This window comes from Castanea sativa, chromosome 5, assembly GCF_040712315.1.
Source record: "Castanea sativa cultivar Marrone di Chiusa Pesio chromosome 5, ASM4071231v1".
Taxonomy (NCBI): domain Eukaryota; kingdom Viridiplantae; phylum Streptophyta; class Magnoliopsida; order Fagales; family Fagaceae; genus Castanea; species Castanea sativa.
This window is the reverse complement of record NC_134017.1, coordinates 52,184,186-52,202,751: the sequence shown is the minus strand read 5'-3', so window position 1 is coordinate 52,202,751 and position 18,566 is coordinate 52,184,186. Positions and strand designations below refer to the sequence as shown.

General features: G+C 39.9%; 1 long non-coding RNA gene across 3 annotated transcripts; it reads left to right on the top strand.

Annotated features, from left to right (window-relative positions):
* The first annotated feature begins 4,103 nt into the window (after positions 1–4,103).
* LOC142634310 (uncharacterized) lies at positions 4,104–14,324 on the top strand. 3 transcript variants are annotated; one of them, XR_012844112.1, is made up of 3 exons: positions 4,104–4,317; positions 6,124–6,218; positions 13,743–14,324. It is a non-coding gene; the product is annotated as an uncharacterized LOC142634310 (long non-coding RNA). The 3 variants fall into 3 exon arrangements; XR_012844110.1 differs by having other exon boundaries at positions 4,110–4,317; positions 13,714–14,324; XR_012844111.1 differs by lacking the exon at positions 13,743–14,324 and adding an exon at positions 6,616–7,174 and having other exon boundaries at positions 4,125–4,317.
* Positions 14,325–18,566: the final 4,242 nt, after the last annotated feature.

The following is an 18,566-nucleotide window of genomic DNA, read 5'->3' as shown; positions in this document are numbered from 1 at the left end:
TGAGGTATATATGAAATTTAAATAAGCACCTACGTTCCTGTGAGATGGCCATCGTAAGACATTTGTGTGAGTCCACCACTATTATTTATGATTTTAGACGTGACTTTCAGTTGGTTGAATTAACAAACTTTGTTATCATCATATTAGGAATTTAGGATATAAATATGCCAAAAGTCTTGTAATTCAATTGTTATCTATTGTTTCCATAAAAAATGGTTTGACATTTTTGAGGTTCAAAATCTTCTTCTCTTTCAACTGTTGAATTACATATATCAATAAATAAATAAAAAATTGATTTTCCACTGTTGAATTAATGAACTAAATATATGTATTGAAAATAATGGTCATAACAACAAAGAATCACCCTATAATCTCGGGCCATCTTCATTTTAAAGGTCTGTAATTATGGGGTTAGGATGCTTTAGTATTCTTAACTCGGGAATCTACTGTATTTTGGCATACTATTATAATCTATGGAAACGTGATGTCTTGGAATGTAAATATGTGTTTTAATTAGGAATCTTACAAGATTCTTTGGAAATGTGAAACCCCCACATTTGGTTTATTCCCAAGAATTTTATAAAAAATATTTATTTTTCTAAAAATATACTTTGGATTATATAACGTCAAGTATATTACCCATCACTTAATTGTATTTTTTTTTTTTTTACAAATACATAATAAGAAAATATATGAATTGTGAATTAAGTGAAATATCTTAAAAATAAAAGTCTAAGGTTAACACATAATAATAAATATAATTATTTCAAAACTTTATTTTTCATAAAAGACAAAAAAAAAAAAAAAATCAAATAGGGATAAAAATTAATAGAGAGGAATTATGATGTGTCAAGTCAACTAGGTCTTGAACGAGTCAAATAATATGGAAGATAGGATTGATGAAGTGGTAGGTTGCCCAAAGCGTTTAAAACTTGCCAATAAGTCTCCACATATAAGGGAGGATACTCATATCCAACTATTACAGTTAGATTTCATGACATCAACCCTAATGACTAAAGGATAACTTCAAAATTAGAGGGAAATGAATTACACGAGATTAAATTCCCTAAAATCATGGCATAATTCAATCTCCAATAGTAATACGAATAGTGAGCACTTCAAGCCCTAAGAGGTATGAGAAAATAACTCTAGTTTACATAATCACTATATCCTTTGGTGATATTACTTAAGCAAAACTTAGGTACAGTACTTTGTTCCTTAGGTTCCCTTTTTAGAATTCTGCCATGCGCATTTTTTCTCATAGGATGGAAGTGTATTTTTTAATTAAATCGCCACATAGCTAAAACTTAAGAGGGAACTGTAAGCGCACACTGTACCTGATCCCAAGAATAGTTATGGGCTCAGGCCCAATGAGCCTTAAACAATATGAATTTGTAGAGTGTGGGCTTGAAACCCAGGTTAGAAGCGTATGAGGATTAAATGACAAACTAAAGATTGCAAATGCTTGGAAACAACAAGGAGTATAGTCAATCAACCTCCTCGGACATAAGCCACGAGTTGTTCTTATATTATCTCTCTCTTTGTTTCTTTTCTTTTTAGGTTACAAAAAGTCCGTCCCTTCTTTCTGTCTTAAATTGCTCTTTATATACTACTCTTTTGAATGCTTTGTACACGTGTTGCCTCACCTCCCCCTTAGACTAGATATTTCTTTTCTCAGTGCCTTTGAATAGTAACCAGAAGTTTCTCTTCCACTGTTCAGGTGTCACTTCCCCATAAATGCGGCCAGGGTGGTAGGTGCAGGGTTTTTAATGTGGAGGTAGCAGCCTTTATCTTTGACATTTCTTCAACACCGGTGCTTCTGGGGCGTTCTAGGGTTCACCCCTTTTAACCATTGGCCTTAACTGTGTCATCCCCTAACCTTTACTATGAAATCCCGAGTTCTTCGGTGCTCATCCGAGGGTAAGTTTACCCTCGGCTGGACCCTCGGATCCTCGGCGTATGGGCCGACCCATAGTACTAACAACTTCTAAACCCAGGGTCAGGTCGGCCTTCCTTAACACGGCCCAAAAGGCCCACATTCCCATCAGGATCTTTTTACTCCCCACAGGAACCTAAGAAATAACACCTAAAGTACTGTATTTAAGTTTTGTCCTACTTACTTGGGCATTGAAGAATTCCATTATTGTAGCTTCAAATCTTTTATGCAATTGACATGCGACATTTATTGTGACATGTAACTCAAAATTTTAGTTTTTTTTTTTTTACCAATTATCCACTTCTCAAGATAAGGGGTTATGTTACTCACTCCATGGCATAATTTGTCAAATCACACATGGCGTGTCTTCTTAGTTGACACATGGCATTGTTGCTAACTTACATGTTTCTATTGTCTCTAATATTATAAGTGAGTTTATGCCAATTATATACACACACACACATATGTGTGTGTGAGTGTGTATTTTTGACAGTGTAAACATGCTTTGAGAGAATAAATAAGAACTTATACTTGCATAGCGTTTGAAGAAAACAAGGCTTTTGACTTCTTGGTACTGAGACCTATTCTAAGAAACCAAAAAAAAATCTTGTATTAGCGAGCTAAGATTGTGATAGTCTCACCGAGTAACACAAGAAAACAAGAAAATATTGTCCATGGAAAAGACAATAGAGAAATTGCAGTTATCTCTTAAATTTAGAAGGGTGATCTTTCTATCTATGTAGTTTGTTCCATCAATAAAGACAAACAGTCAAGAAATAGTATTCATGATTAGTGTAATAGTATTTGATGGAAACTCCTACACTCTATCATGCATGAAGTCCCAATCAAAATCTAGTTTAACCACTAAACAACCTGTACAACTCTTCTTTTTAATTAATCCACAAACCAAGTCCTGGGCAATTATAATATTGTTACTGACCTGTTTGCCTGGAACAAATCTCACCTGATTTGTGATTTGTGTGGATAAATTCGTCTAAAAACGTACGAAGACCCTTTGTGAATTGTGAGAAATGAGAATCTTATACATTGTACTACACAAATTGATGGTATTAAAGGGGGGGTGGTGATAAAAGTGTTGCCAAAAAGCTTATGATACATGGCCTAGCCTGTAACTGTTAAGACCCATGGGTTGATTTTTCTGCCTATGCTCTAGAGACCGCATGCCTAGCCACAAAGATACCTAAATGGTTGTGTTAAGTAATGCATTATAAATCTTCTCAAAAAAAAAAAGTAATGCATTATAAATATATGTTAGTTATTATGCCCGTGTGATATACGGCTTAATCAAGAATTATATGTAACTTAAATAAAGCATTTCAATAACATAATTGAAGTTTTTTAACTTGGAAAGGAGATTTTAACTCTTGGGATAATAATAAAGTACAAAACAAAAAGGATGCCATAAGAACTACCAAAAGTTTAAAAGTAATTCGGCACCCAAAAACGAAGAAGAAGAAGAAGAAGAAAATATTGATATGATGGTTATTTTTTCTTATAAAATGGCATGACAATCACATAAGATTCATAATAGCTAAAAAAATTGTAAACATAGACATATAAAACACTGCTCCAATATCACAGTTATGTACACCAATCTATATATTACTAAAAGTTGAAGCGTATCATTTAATGTTGCTACGTTCAGGTTTAGCCACATCAGCTGCCATGTCATTATCATTTTTTTTCCAAAATTTGCCATACAATTTAAAAATGGTTTTTCTAAATTTAAAAAACCTAATAAAAAGAAAATAATTCACAATTCTATCTCTTTCATAGTTACAATTTTAGACGGCAACCCTTTGTATTCCACGATTACAATTTCAAATAGCAACCCTTTGTGTTTCACGGTTACAATCTCAAACAGTAACCCTTCAACTTCCTAATGCCAGACTTTGACTTTTTGACTCCATCGTCTCTTCCTCTCCTCACACTGTATTAATACTAAAAATCTATATCTATCCATATATAATATAAAACACCACTCCTTATTGCACCAGCCATGTTACATTTAAAACACCTGAAGACAAGTGACTTTTCGTTAGTGGTAACGTTTTGATACTCTTAGTAACTACGGTGTTTAGTAGCCTATGTTAATTTAAAGAAAAAATGTTCTGATTCATTAGAACGTTTTGAATCTTGGGTAGTAATGACAAACCCGTTTCATATTCCTAACCATAAATAAACTATATAAATCTAATAGTTTACGTATATCTTTTTCTCTCTATACGTTCCTCTCTCCATTTCTCTCTCTCACTCTCTTCTGAAAGCCTTCTTCTCTGTAGGCTGCCTCACGATGCCTCTTCAAGAACAAACCATCCTGGATCAATGGGAAAGTCCCTCTCCAGTTTTCGCACATCCAAGTGAGTGTTGCCTTAAAACTTCCCAATTCAATTTTTGATAGTGGTTTTTGCTGTTATATTATTGCAATTTTAAATGTGGATTCCTTCCCTTTGTAAATTTGGATTTTTCTTTTTAAGGTTTCTGCGTAGGCATTGATTTGTGAGCCTTTGATTTATAGATAAATTCAAAATTCGAAAGGAAGTTTTAGATAATAATTTTTATTGGGTTCCATTAGGGAGTGTATTTGAAAGTTTAGGGAAAACTAAGAAATAGGAATGGTTTTTTTATGATTCATTCATGGTGGGTTTGTGCATTGACATTAGAGTTTGGGAATTTCTCTGCAAATTTAAAAAATTTCATTTAGAATGAATTTGGGTCTAATTTAGAGGTGGCTTGGTGTTCTTGAGCGTAAATTTGGAAATGAACCGTGCGTATGCGAATGTAAGGTCATACCTTGGTGATTTTTACTGATTTGCTTGAGTATTGGCTGTGGGATTGACATTGAACTTGGACTTGGTCTTAGTCATTTGGTATATAATTTTGAAAGAAAATTTCAGGCTTTCTGAATTACAGGGGTTGATGTAGTACAAAGATGCAGAGACAATAGAGTGTGCAACTGAATGGGCTATCTTAATTGATTCCCTTACTCCCTGTAGAAATATACTCCTAGGGTTGGCCACAGCCTTCACTTGTAGTGTTGAGGCTGAATTACTTGAAATAGAGATCATGTCTATTGATGAAATAGAGAAGCAGAAGCAAAGCAGAAAAAAGCACTATTATGACGGTTAGTCTTTTCTGTTGTTCACCATCACTGTTATATAAGCATATAAATCTTCTTGAAGCCAACATTTTATGGCTTTTCATGCTTAGCAATTCTTCTATTGATGTAAATAGTGAAGATCAACATCTTTTTGCTTCTAATAGGAGGTATCAATATGTTTCTAATTTGTAGATTCCATTTCTCTAAATATTCTTTAGGTACTGGAAGTATTGCTTCCCTCTATTATAGCACCTCTAGATTAACCAAGTTCTATTTCTTGGTTATATCTGCTTGGTGTTCGACAAAAGGCCTCTAAGAGCAACTGGTTTTACTTGACATTATTGCACTTATGTTAGTTTACAAGCCTATACAGGTGTTGAGATTATATTATAGATGAACCGTCATAAACTAGATGATGACCCACTAAGTTCTGTATTTTTGTTTATTTACTTTTATTTAACACAATAATCATAAATATCTTAGACATTGTACCTGAGGTGTGCATTTTTGCATTATGCAGATTGGGGATATGTTGTCTTGGTTTTGAATACTAGAAATATAATTGTTTGGATTATCTAATGTGTTCATTCCCACACCTTTTGATTGATGTTTGGATTGTGAATTCTTGGTTTTATGCTACATTCTAATTTTAGAAATTTTCTTAAAATTAATAATTTTTAAGATTTTTTTTTTTTTTTTGAATCTGTGGGTTATTGGTTTATAAATAGATATAAATCATGTCAAATGTCAAAACTCATGTACAAATTAGTCCTCAAATCTCAGTTGGTTACATCCTAAATGTAATTCCTCATTATTCAAGTTGGCTTGGGCTACCTATATATATATTTGGATTTAGAAAAATGCAAGGGTGTTTAGTGGCAAAGTATTATTAGAGGAGGCTATGTTGTATCTGTTCAATTGTAAAGTGTTTAGTTTGTCATGAGTGTAATTTTTGGGTGGATTCAAGTTGTAGTAATTTTAGTACTATTTTATCAAAAAGTTGTTCTCTTTCCAGGTTTCTGTTTTCTTTGTATAATAAGTCACGTTTTTCTCTTTATGATGTTAGGCATAAAGAAAATGGCAAATTAAATTCTACTGCAACTCTCTAATATGCCAATAGACCTTCACATCGCTATGCTTTCTGTTGGTGACTGCACAAAGGTAACAGAGCTGTTTGGAAGTAAAATTTAAGTTATGATATGATGAGTGGAATCCTATTTTACATTAAAAGATATTTTTCTGCAACTCTTCACACACATCATTTGATCAACTTGAACTAAAATTCTTGCTTGCTTAGTGTTGATTTCATTGACTACAACCATAAAATAAAGGACAACATGGTCCAGCCGAGAAGGTTACCATTGTAGCTCTTTCTAAATAAATAAATAAAAACACATTTTCTCTTTTAATTTTTCCCCCACAAAATCTGAAATATCTGTGATAAGAGAAGTTAGACAATATATGTGATTGATGATAGTATTAACAACTATGTATGATATATTGTACCTCCAATTTATAACGGGTGAATATTAAAACTTCATTTTCTTTTTTTTGATAGGTAAAAATATGTGCATTCAATATGGGAATGATTGGGGTCGTTGGTGCACGAAAAAGGTGACCAGTGCTTATGGTGTTAGTTTGTGGAGACATATTAGGAGTGGTTGGACATGTTTTTCTAAACTCCTTATGTATGATGTGGGTGATGGTACTCGAGTGAAGTTTTGGAAGCATGTATGGTGTGGTGATCGTACTTTCCAAGAGGCTTTTCCGGAGCTCTATAGTATTAGTAGGACAAAGGATTCTTCAGTAGCGGAGGTTATGTGTTGGTCTGGTGGGAGGATTCATTGGGATGCTAAATTTCGTCGTCCTCCACAGGATTGGGAACAAGAATCCTTTGATCGGTTTATGGATATGGTCTACTCTTCGACGGTACGGGGTTTGGGTCCGGATCGGTTGTGTTGGAAGCCAGCAAGGAGTAGAGGTTTTGAGGTTAGAGGTTTCTATCGTTCTTTCTACCCTCCTACCACCTTACCATTCCCTTGGAAGTTGGTTTGGAAATCGAAGGTTCCTCCAAGGGTAGCTTTCTTTTCATGGTCTGCTTCTTTAGGTAAGATTTTAACAACGTATAATCTTCGCAAACGACGAGTGCTAGTTCTGATTGGTGCTATATGTGTAAGAATTGTGGGGAGTCGGTGGATCATCTTCTTCTTCATTGCCCCATTGCTTGTGAGTTGTGGTCGTTGGTGTTTTTCCTAATTTGAATTCATTTGGTTATTCCACAGAACGTTATTGTGTTGGTTGTGTCTTGGCAGGGTAAGTTTGGAAGACATAGAAATATAGAGTTGTGGAGAATTGTGCCTCATTGCTTGTTATGGTGTATTTGGCGCGAAAGGAATGAGAGATGCTTCGAGGGCTGTGAACGCTCTATACTAGAGATTAAGTCTTTATTCCTACACACTCTCCTCGATTGGAGTGTGGTTTTTTGTCATTTTTCTTGTTCTTCCCTTCCTGTTTTACTTGATCGTTGTAATCTTGGTTATTGATTTAAGCCCCCATAGTACATTCCCAATGTACTCGGGTTGGCTGTTCTTCATTTTTTAATAAAATTTTCGTTACTTATCAAAAAAAAAAATATGTGCATTCAAAAAACACTACCTTATTCAAAAGACATAAGGCTGAGAGATAAGTACACAGGGAAGAGAAAGAGAAAAAAGAAAAAAGAGGAGAATAAACTAAGAACACAGAAGAGAACTAAGGAACATAGGGAGAGAATCACTAGAGGTGAGTCCTCAAGCCCTAGACCAATCAAACAGAGTGCCACTAAGAGAGGCCAAAAGCTGGTCATCTGAGCTTTCCATGTCCTCAAACGTTCTCCTATTGCGTTCCCTCCAGAGACACCACATCAAGCATAAAGGAGCTAAATTTCAGATGCTAGACGAATGCTTTCCAAGCCAATTCCACCAACTGAATAGAGTATCCGCAATCGATCTAGGCAAGACCCAGGAAAACCCAAAAGATCTAAGAACCAAACTCCACAGTCTAGAAGCTTTTCCACAATGTAATAACAAATGATCTGCCGTCTCCCCATTACTGCGGCACATGATACACCAATCGACAAAATCCAACCCTCTTCCCCTCAAATTATCCCCTGTAAGGATCCTATCCCAAACAGCAGTCCACACAAAGAAAGAGACACGCCGATGAGCCTTAACCTTCCAAACCCCTTTCCAAGGGAAGATAATAGGCGCGGAGTTTCTCAACTTATTGTAAAACGAACGAATATCAAAGACCCCGTTCTTTGTCAACTTCCATCGCATACGATCTACATTTTCGGTGTGAGGAAGATGAAGATTGGAGCCCAATGTTTGAAGAAAATCATCCACTTCACGCATCTCCCAATCATTAGGACTCCGAATAAAACGAACATTCTAGCTTCTCCGCTCCTCAATCCCCAACCATTCAAGAGAAGAGGCCACCGATGCCTCTTTATTGGATGCAATCCCATGCACGCTCGGAAAAGACAACTGAAGAGGAGACTCCCCACACCAATAGTCAGTCCAAAGCTTCACTCTATCCCCCACCCCTACCTCAAAGTAAGTATTCTTGCTGAAATCCTCCCATCCCATGCGGATACTTCTCCACAAGCCACACCCATGCGCCCCTCTACCTAGCTTGGACTTCCATCCCCCCCAATCTTCCCCAAACTTAAGGGCTATGACCCTTCTCCAAAGCCTTGTCTCCTCAATCCCAAACCTCCATAACCACTTCCCTAGTAAAGCTTTATTAAAGGTAGTTAATTTCCTTACCTCTAACCCACCATTTTTCAAAAGTGCACACACCTTGTCCCATCCCACCAAATGAAGCTTGGAGTCCCCCCACAAGAAATCCCTTTGCAACCTCTCAATTTTATTGGCCACATGCGTAGGGATGGTAAAAAGAGACAGATAATAAGTGGGAAGACTAGACAAAGTGCTTTTAAGCAACGTTAGTCTTTCACCTTTTGACAGATACAACTTCTTCCAACCGGCCAACTTACGCTCAAAATTCTCCAAGATAGGATTCCAAACAGTAGGGGACTTGAAGGACGCCCCTAAAGGCATACCAAGATAGGTCATAGGCAAAGATCCAATCCGGCATCCCAAAAGCTCTGCTAAGACATGGATATTAGGAACCTCCCCAATAGGAACCATCTCACTTTTCAGCACATTAACCTTAAGACCTGTCACTGCCTAAAAACAAAGAAGAAGCATCCGAATATAAAGAATTTGCTCCTCATCAGCATCGCAAAACAGAATCGTGTCATCCGCAAACAATAGATGCAATACACAAACCCCTCCCCCTCGTCTACCGTGAGCCCTAAAACCTCGAATTAAACCTGCCCCTTCAGCTCTTTGCAGCATCTTACTGAGAACCTCCATCAAAACCAAAAACAACATGGGCGACAGCGGGTCCCCTTGTCTCAACCCCCTCGAACTCCCAAAAAAATCAGTCGGGGTCCCATTAAACAACACCGAGAATTGGGCTGTAGATATGCAAGTGCGGATCCACCTACACCACCTCACCCCAAATCCCATTCTCCTCAACAAATCAAGAAGAGTCTCCCAATTCACATGATCATACGCCTTCTCAATATCTAATTTGCAGATAACCCCCGGAATCTTACTTTTCACCCTACTATCTACACACTCATTAGCAATGAGAACTCAAATCAAGAATCCGTCTACCACCCACAAACCGTTCGAGACTCGATATCAACCGATCCAAAACCTCTTTCATGCGATTTGCCGCACCTTGGCCAAAATCTTGTAGACACTCCCCACCAAACTAATAGGTCTAAAATCTCGAATATTAGAAGCACCATTCTTCTTAGGGATTAAGGCTAGGAACGTTGCATTTAGAGATTTTTCAAACTTACCGTGTTGATAAAACTCTTCAAACACAAATAGGACATCTCTTTCCACAGCCTCCCAACACCGGTGATAAAAAGCCGTAGAGAAACCATCGTGACCTGAGCTTTATCTCCTTCCATCTCTTTGACAACTCGAAGGATCTCCTCCTTTTCAAACCTCCGTTCAAGCCAAGCCCTCTCCAACCCCTCTATCCGAACAAACTCCAATCCTTCCACGAAAGGCCTCCACTCCTCTCGTCTCCTTGTACAAATTTTTATAAAACCGTACTTGGTCGGCCATCTCGGATTCGTCTTCATAGGTAACCCCATTCACTTCCAACATACTAATATGGTTATACCTTCTCCGAGAATTGGCCATCTTGTGGAAAAATTTGGTATTGTTATCTCCTTCCTTAATACAAAACATCCTCGATTTCTGTCTCCACGAAATCTCTTCCAAAGAGAGAAGATTCTGAATTTGGGATCTCAACCCAGCCCTCTCACCTAACTCCACTTCAGAAAGACCATGCTCCCCTTCCCTAACGTCCAATAATCTCAAAGCCTCCAACAATTCTTTTTTCCGACGCTCTACATTTCCAAACTCACTCCGGTTCCACTGAATAATATCTGCCTTTAATGCCTTCAGCTTCTTGGCAAGAACAAAGCTGGGGGTACCTGAGACGGAGTATTGATTCCACCAAGAATGAACCCTCTCTTTGAACCCATCCGACTTTAGCCACATGTTTTCGAACCTAAAAGGACTTTTCCCCCTTACAATCCGTCCTGCCTCCACTAAAATGGGGAAGTGATCTGAAATAGGACGAGATAAAATCCGTTGGGTCACATCCGGGTAGTGATCCTCCCAATCGAGGGAAACCAGAGCCCTATCTAACCTAGACATTGAGGGCTGATCCGAACCACTCGACCAAGTAAAACTCCCTCCTTCCAAAGGCAAATCTATCAAGCTAAGCTCCTCAATGAACTCAGAAAAGTTCTCCATTGCCGGGGTGAGACGTGAACCCCCCAACCGTTCACTTGGGAACCTAACAATGTTGAAATCCCCTATGTAACACCATGGGACCTCCCAAAGTTGTTGAATATCAATCAGTTCATCCCACATATGCCCCCTCAAGTTATTATCATTCGGGCCATAAACCCCAGAACAAGCCCAAATAAAACCGTTCCCCAAGCCCTGCCACCGGATTGAAACGGAAAATTGACCCACTAGAACCTCCAACTTTTCTAAAACCCTCCTATTCCACATCATCAAAATCCCACCAGCTGACTGATCCGCATCCAAAGCCACCCAATCTACATAGGGGCAGCTCCACAAACTGCAGATCAACTGACAATCCATGCTTGCGAGTTTAGTCTCTTGAAGGCAAACAACATCACAATTCCAATCTCGTAATAAATTTCTACCTACCAAACGCTTCCGCGAGTCGTTCAAACCTCGCACATTCCATGACACCATTCTTAGCTTCATTAAAACTAAAGAACTCCCTACTGCAGCCTCAGACAAGCAATCAAGGAAAATAAAACTGTCGTCCATCATAATTAACCAAGGAAATCAAATTCCTCAACTCCCTCTTCCCTTTATTCTTGGAGGCAACTTTATGGTGAGCTACATCTTTCCTGTGCACCAGCTTGGTTGCCTCAATCTCCGTCTCAAGTCTTTGTAGAAGCATAATGCACCTCTTCTCATGTCGACCCAAAGGAAGCCCCATCAACTTACTGAAACTGGGGAGTTTCTGTTTCACCCAATTAGACACCGCCAAAGTGTTATCCAACCTCCTCACCTCAGTATTTTTATTCAATTTAGCAGTCACAACCACCCCCAAGGGATTAATAGACATCAAGGGGGAAGAACTCTCCACTTCACCCAGGGCCTCAACTGCATAGGCTGTTTTGACCTTAGACAAAGCCAATACCGATTGATTAGCCTCAATCCTAACTCTCGGTGGACTTAGGACAGAGGTAGATAGCTCGAGACCTTTAACAGACCTTTCACCCTCTGTTTCAGCATTACCCAAAGTGAGCAGAGACTCAACAGCACTAGGTCCACCAGAAAAGAGACTCATAGCCACTGCCATAGTCTCCGCAGGACAACCCAAATGCTCCGAAGAAGAAACAGACACCAAATCAGGCCTCATGGTGTGAAGAAGGCCAATATCAGCCCTATCCAGTTCCGCCGGTGAAGCCCCGGCCAGAGACCCATCGGAAAAAGAGCCACCGTCCGCCACCGAGACGGTCGCCGACCTGGCCACAATGGGTCTCGGCGGTCGCCGCGCTGGCCGCCGTCGTCGGAGCAGGTTGTCGCACCGAGGCGACCTTCTCCGATAGCTCCGTGACTCCTCGGCAGGGGCGAAGTCAACCCCCGATGGCATCCCTAACCTTCGAAGCTTCGTATGTTGCTTGGACCTAGCCAAAACTTGATCTTTCGTACTTAAGAGACTCAGGTTTCTCCTTGGTGGGCTAACACTCACTTCCAGCCTACTTGGGCCATTGGGCTCAGAATGAAGGCCCACTTGGAACCCATCTTTGTCTAAGTCCACCACAGAACATGTATTAGCCCGTGAACCACAAGGCTCCCTCTGATCTCTTGATACACATAAGGAACTCCTCAGACCAACTTTATGCCACGCCACCCTCCTTTTTCCTTCTGCAATCACTTCTATGGTCAAGCTGTTACCTGCCCACAATGTGCTTTCCTCACGATTTTTTCCAAAAGCATGTTCAGACCCCTTTGATTTGAAATTCAGCTGGGATTTCCTTTGAATTCCTACCGGTTTTGTTATACCCACATTAAATGCCTCTGTACTGCTCCGAGAACCTGCGACTCTACCTTCTAGAGTCATCGGACTAGCCAAGCTCACCGTGTTCTGTTTCCCAACTGGGTTTTGCTTCTCAAAGTGATTTTTCCTTCTGACCTGCACCTCATGCCCACGCACCACATCGGCAAAGGATGTAGAAGATTTAATCCCTGAGTTATTCTTAAGGTGCTGAGCCACAAATTTGTACTGCCCAATCCCACTATTCGCATAGTTATCGGGTTCTAACATCTTCCTTAACTCTAACCCAAACACCCTCCATCCATTCTTAGCTCTGCCTACTGGAATAATAATGGACCTCCTAGACCCGCCAACTTTAAGTTCCGTCAATCGTAGGAACACGCCAAAAGAATTGGAGCTCCGTTGAAGGGTATAAGCAAAATCACCTTCCCTGAATGAAAAAAAATACTTCGAACTGGACCCAACGACTAACTGTTCTAAGCTCTTCATCAGCCATTGTGCCACTGTCTTACCCATGAAGACCGACTTCATGAAGTACCTACACCGCTCAAAAATCCTTAAAGAAAAATACCGTCCCCCTTCCTCTACAACCAGTTGAAAAAGTTTGGATTCAATAAAAAAACTACGAACGCCACCCATGATCAAGGCAACTACAAACTCTAAGATCACAATAAGACTGAAAATAGGATTTCTGGCTAATTCGAGGTAGCCGGGCCTCCTAGTGAACCAGGAATTTCAGAGTCAGGGGCTTTGCATACTAAATCAATTATAAGCAATATATAGTACAGTTTCAAATAAGAGAAGACTCTCTCTCTCTCTCTCTCTCTCTCTCTCTCTCTCATATTGGGAAAAAATCATGGGAGTATTGGTACATTTGCAATTCAGTGTTGTTGCTGATAGTCCAATATCACTTTTCTTCTAATGCATGCATAAGTTTAGTTTCCATATATAATATATTTTAGATTGTGTTTGGTAGGGAATGATGAAAAATTAGTTGTTTGCAAGGATCGTGGAGCTAATGTTTGCATCAATTACAAGATGGAGGATTTTGTTAAAAGGGTGAAGGAAGAAACTGTTAAACTGGTGGAAAATGTATTTTCTCTAATATTAAAACCTCACTTTTCTTCAACTACGGATTAGTGAAACTAAAGAATATGGTTATTATTTTGTTAAGTGGACAATTTCATAGGGAGGTCTTTGTTATTGTTTGTTATTGTCAAGGAATTTAATAAGTTATTTCCTTTTTCAAGGCATATAAGCTGCACTTTTGGGAGTATCTAGGGTACCATGGAAAAGAAAGAACACTGCAAAGGACCAGAAAACAACTTTTTGTTGCTCTTTGGGGCCATGTTTAACTTTGTCTTGAGGTGAAAAATGAGACTACATCATACAAAAATACAATCCCTTTGCAGAATGTACAACAATATAGAGATATGAAGATTTCCATCCATGAGAAGTGGAAGCATACAAGCACAAACAAATTATTTTCGTATTTATTTGTATGTGAGTTTTTGTTGTTATATTATTGCAATTTTAATGTGGAAATTGTTATATGAACCTATGAAATAACCCTCAAGTTACTATTAACCTTGATTTATTTGTTCGTATATACTCTAGAGATAACATATATAATATTATATCATGTTAATATAAAATTAATTGACTTTTTTGATTTATTAGTACTTAATAAAGAAAAAAAATACGTATAATATATTAAAATAAAATAACTTTTTCGTGCATAGCACGGGTTAGCGACTAATATGAATAAAAATTAGAAACACTAAAAACTGTTGGTTGTTAGTAACTAAAAAAAGAGAAATTATTCTTGAAAAAAAGAAAAGAAAAAAAGAATGAAATTGCAGCTAAATAGTAACATAGTTTTTAGCATGAAGCATCATGAGTTTAGTGGCAACCGAGAACCCTAAATGGCCCAACCAATTGGGGCAAATTATTCTGAAAAATATAACAAATAAATGAGAAAAAAACATTTTCAAGTTACTTTCCCCTTTTATGTTTTGTGTTGTTGACCATTCCTTTCATTATCTTTTAAACCAAACAATGTCCTTCACTATGTTTTAGAAATGAGCAAATACCTTGTACCCTTATTCTGTTACTCACACTTAAACTTGGAATATTTCATTGTGCAAAGTCTAAAATACCCTCAACTAAATATAAATATACCAAAAATACCCCCAAGCGTGAAAACTGTGTAAACACAACATAGATTAAACAATGCCAGGCTTTAATTTTCAACGAGGAGATATTTAATTGTTCAAGAACTTGATTTCCCCTCCTGTCTAAATCTGGATCTGTTTATTGCTTTAAGATTGTGAGTTTTACATGGTTGATTTGAATCTTTTTATCATTGTTGGAAATTTTGGTCAAACATAGATGGAATTCAAGTTTCGTTACTCTGATCCTCGTAAAATGAGCTTTAGGAAATTTTGTCTCTTCGAGAAATATAGAATAGATATTGTAGGGGTATTGGGCCCAATAGTATATGAAGGATGGCCCAACGAAGTATTTTGGGCTGGAAACCCAAAATCCGAAGACATCAAAATGGTCGTGGACTATTTAAATATCCAAATACGTCCGAGGAGTAGATTTGTCCTCGGATTACAAAGCCGAGGACATAGGAAGAGAAGTTTAGTATCCTTGGGTTATATTATAAAGAGTCCTAAAATTATGGGGATGCACAGTATACGTGGAGGGCGATAGAAAAAACGGTGGAATGTCTAAAAATAAAGCTGCTACCACCGCCCATACATTAAAAGCTCTGTAAATTGATACGCTGACTGTATAGATGGAAGGATGGGACCTGAACATCGAGCTTGGAACTTGGTCCCTAATCCCAGCGGGCTTTAGGGAAGAATGGATGGGACAAGTATCCAAAAATGAGGATTGCAACCGTGAGTGGAAGGTGATGAAGGGAAAGAAAAATATATAAATAGGAGGAAAGGCATACGAAGAAGGGGAGGACTTTTTGAGTAGAAGGGATAGAGTCAATAGTAAATGATAATCAACACTTGTATCCAAACTTGAGAAATATTATTATAAACCATCCTCGGACATTATCCGAGGACGACTTCTCAGTCTTACTCTTTGCAAACGATTCTTTGTTTTGTTCCATTGGGCCCAAAGCCCGTTCTTTTTGTAATTGTCTAAACCATCCTTGAAATCTAAATTACAAACCCATCCTCTACAAATTCATTGTGAAGAAAGGCCTTTCAAGCCCATTTTTCTCCCAGTCGTTGTTTGGGAACTTGAATTGTGTCCTTACAATTGGCGTCGTCTGTGGGAATTTAGTTTTTAAGGAAGTTTAGGACATCATGGTAGGGACAGAACCACCACGCAGTGCAGAGTCCGTCGGCTCCCAGCGTGAGGATCACTCCTTACATCCTGATCATGGAGAGAACCGAGAAGGAAGTGTACATACTACACACACCATCAGGAGTGCTAGTCATTCGCAAGGAGGAAGTAGGAGTCCCCATGAGAGAAATGCCGGGGCCATGCGTAAAGAGATTGACGGCCTAAAAAGGAGATCGCGTCACGAGAGGAGAAGGAGAACTCCTCCGCCTCGACCCCTCTTTCGGAAGGATCCGAGAATGACAATTACGAGCGGAGATCCGTAACTCCCCCGGTGAATATGTCTCTTCCGAGGAAGACACAATGCATGAGAGGCGGGGCGGGAGACTACCCCCACAGGGGCTTGGGAAATGACGCAATGGGAAGAGCGTTGCACCAAATCTCTAGATCACCCTTCGCGCGGGGTGGAGGAAGGGAGGTTACCTCGGCGTTTCACACAACCGGCTTTCACTCTTTATAATGGTCGGACGGATCTGTGGAGCACGTAAGCCATTTCGGCCGAGAATGGCGCAGTGCATTCCGGGAATGAAACTTTGTTATGCAAGATTTTTCCTTCTAGCCTAGGGCCCGTAGCCATGAGATGGTTTGACGGCTTAAGGGCGAGGCTCCATTGATTCTTTCAAGGAGCTTACTAGAGCATTCGGTTCTCGCTTTATCACGTGCGGTAGAGTTCCTCGTCCATTGGATTCTTTACTATCCATGGCCATGAGGGAAGGAAACCACTGAAAACGTATTCGGACCGATATTGGGAAATGTTCAACGAAATCGATGGAGACTTTGATGATGTGGCCATAAGGACCTTCAAGGTCGGCCTACCAACGGAGCATGACTTCGAGGAAATCCTTGACGAAGAAGCCGCAGAAGCGTACGTCGACCGATGGATCGCATCGACGAGTACAAAGGGTTGAGGAAGATCACAACAGGGAAAAGGCAAGGCGAAGGTTATCCCACAAGAAAGGAGGGATTTCAGTCGGACCGATACAACAACAATAGGCCTACGCGGGATTTTTCCGGGCGGGGCGGCCACGCATACCCCCACAGTGGTCAACACCGTCTTCAGGGAGCGGTGCAAAGCGGCTATTGGAGAAAGTAAGGCATGAGCCTTTTTTTCAAATGGCCGAATAAAATGGCAGGAGACCCTTTGAGACGCAATCAAAATCTCCCTTTGCCATTATCACCGAGAGAGAGGTCATACCACCGAGATTTGTCGCACTTTGTGGAATCATGCGGAACAATTGGTTAAAGAGGGAAAGCCGAAGCGTTTTGTACCAACCCAACGGGCGAGGAAACCAATCAAGAGTGGCAAACCACGACGGTCCTTCATCCGTACCCCTACAGGTACTATCAATGTCATTTTTGCGCACCCGTAGGACGCTCGGCTCCTTTCGGGGTAATGTCGGTTGCTCGAACATTTTCGAGGAGTCACGGGATCAACCGAAGAGGATTAAGGCAAGTATCCCGCCAGTCCTAAGTTTCTACGAAGAGGACAAGATCGGGACCATCCGGCCTCGCTGATGATGCCTTAGTGGTAACCACTCGGAATAGGGAACTATGATGTAAAGAGGGTAATGGTTGATCAAGGTAGTGGTGCGGATATCATATACACGACCTATTTAGAGGCTTGAAGTTAAGGGTTCAAGATCTTATGCCATATGACTCACCCTTGATAAGCTTCGAAGGAGAGCGATCGTTCCAAAGGGACATTACTGCCGTGCAATCAGTCGGAGGTGGTAGACGTAGATTTCATCGTGGTCGATGCTTATTCTCCCTATACGGCTATTGTGGCGAGACCTTGGCTGCATGCGTTAGTGGGCTGTTTCCTCAACCTTGCATGTCAAAATCAAATTTCATTCGGAGACCAGTGGTGGAGTTACTTGGGAGTCACGCCCATGGCTCGACAGCCGTGTCACGGGCGCAGTGCAACGCGTCGACCGAACGTACTCCCGTCATCGGCTAACGGTGAAGCATAGCAATCAAAGTCTCTTCCCATAGCCGAGGTAGATGAGGCAAGATATGTGAAGAATTGGAGAAAATTATCATAGGCAATGATCCCGAAAAGTTCTTCCGGGTTGGAGTTCAATTGCCGCAGGAAGAGAAGACAGAGCTGATTTTATTTTTGAAGAAAAATATGGATGTGTTTGCTTGGAACGCGTATGAGGCCCCTGGGGTTGATCCGAACTTCATATGTCATCATTTAAAGGTCAATCCAACTGTGGTTCCGAGGAGGCAACCACCTCGGGAGGTCTCAAAAGAACATTCCGAAGCGTAAAAGAGGAAGTGCTCGAAACTCAAAGCGGCGCTATCAAAGAAGTGTTTTATCTGAATGGTTAGCCCATATCTTGTGGTGGTGAAAAGAAGAATGGGAAGTGGAGAGTTTGTGTAGATTTCACAGAGATTTAAACAAAGCTTGCCGAAGGACTCATTCCCGATGCCTCGGATTGACCGGTTAGTTGACGCTACCGT